Genomic DNA, 1,966 nt, shown 5'->3' with positions numbered 1-1,966 from the left:
CAATCCATTTACGATGATGGCTACTTATAATAGATATTCGAAAACATTTGATAAATAAAGAATTGTTGCTATAACAGGATAAAACTCTAAATTTTAGATAATTAAGAGTTAAGCAAGAGTTGTTTAAAAAGAATTTGCAGTTACAAGGAGTTTCATTTAACACTCAAGTTATGAGGACTGTTCACATAAAAATTAATTTATATTAATGATTTTAGAACAAACAGATACTTACTTAAAATTTTATACATTATTTAATATTAGCAATGCCAGAATTTAAAGTACAACTATATTCTAGTTAACTTCTGAGTATTGTCCTGTAATAAATCTTGTTTTGAGAACTTAATTTAAAATCCTTATAATCTTAATATTCATCCTTAAAACATCTCGCAGTAGCATTTCTAATTGAAATTGCTATTGTTGTTGTTTATTCCTATAACACAAATTCTCTCTGATAAACTGATTTATTTCATTAAGCCATGTTTTCTCTACTGGATCGTTTCTCTTCTCACACAAATTATGTAATATGCAATAAGTTTTAATAATTTGTTTTGATATATCAATCCTATTATCCATTATTTTAGATAGAAAGTTTTCGAAATCTTGCTTTTAATCTTCTAAAGGCATTTTCCACTGCTCGTCGAGCTGTGGATAATCTAAAATTGAATGTTTTTTTTCTATTTTATTCTCTGTTTTATTTGGAAAGGGTTTCATCAAAGTTGACTGTAAAGGAAAAGCAGAGTTACCAATAATTAAAGGTGACACAACTTCTCCACCAATTCTTTCCCCTAATTCTAATGATTTTATATTTTGTAGGCATATTAAAAGAGTGAGAATTTTTTAAAATATGTGCATCATTATTCTTTCCAGGAGATCTTACATTTATATATTTAAACATATATTTGGCATCTGAAATAGCAAGAAGGACCACAGAATACCATCCTTTATTATTTTAATAGTCAATGCAGTATTTTTTATGGTGAAATAGGAATGTGTGTTTCATCAATTGATCCAATGCATTGCGGAAAATTCTAAATCTCGTAAAAATCACGAATTTTTAATTCAATTTCATTTCTAGTCTGTAGAAACTGGATAATGGTAGACATTAAATTAATTATAACTGCATTGCAGAAGTTTATAACAATTTTACAAATGGTGGATTTTCCTACACCAAACAGGTGTGAAGTAGTCATATATTCAGACGATGATGCCAATGCGTATAGAACAATCGCTACTCCTTTATTCGTAGAAATACGTCGTCTCAAGTGAGTATTATTTTCACTTCAGATGAAAAGAAATAATACTCACTTGAGACAGTGTATTTCTACGGATAAAAGAGTAGCGATTAACTTTTTGAAGTGAAAAGAAATAATGATAATAAATTAAACACTTCTTTAAAAACTCTAAAGTTTTCACGCCAACTTACATCGTCCATTGTAAGAACACACTCTTCCAACCATTTTTGATTTCTAGGGATCTTCCAAATTAGATAACTAAAAAGTGTAAAACAAATCATGGCTACAGTACACTCTTTTTCTTTTGTTCGTCGTCGTATTATTTAAAATGTAATATTGAGTGCACCCGCTTGAGGGCTAAGCGAATAATTCTCTTTAATTACCTAGTATGAACAAGTAGTTAACCTTTTTTTCGGCAATGCGACTTAACTTAATTCTGCTTAAATATTAATCCCGCTTAAAATGTACAATGTGAATAGGAGTTTGCATAAATTAGCGTGGGCCCCCGGACAACTGCCTAGTGTATCCATGCGTTAAGACGGCACTGCGATATGTACTAGTTCATAAAAAATAAGAACATTGCATCTATCAATACTTTTCTTAATACCGAAATATTGTTAAGAATTTTATTAATTATGCTTTAAGTAATGCAACAAAAGAAAGATCTTTTTCTGTTTTAAAACGAGTTAAAAATTATTTAATAAATTCTATAAAACAGGAAAGACCAAGGTCTT

At 29.1% G+C, this 1,966-nt stretch overlaps 1 pseudogene; it reads right to left on the bottom strand.

Moving 5' to 3' along the window:
* Positions 1-411: 411 nt before the first annotated feature.
* Positions 412-1,457, bottom strand: LOC111638553 (annotated as a pseudogene).
* Positions 1,458-1,966: the final 509 nt, after the last annotated feature.

This window comes from Centruroides sculpturatus, unplaced genomic scaffold (genome assembly GCF_000671375.1).
Source record: "Centruroides sculpturatus isolate CEXI.00-Female unplaced genomic scaffold, Cexi_2.0 scaffold856, whole genome shotgun sequence".
In the NCBI taxonomy this organism is placed as follows: domain Eukaryota; kingdom Metazoa; phylum Arthropoda; class Arachnida; order Scorpiones; family Buthidae; genus Centruroides; species Centruroides sculpturatus.
Note: the sequence above shows the minus strand (reverse complement) of the source record. Positions and strands in the feature narration are given on the sequence as shown.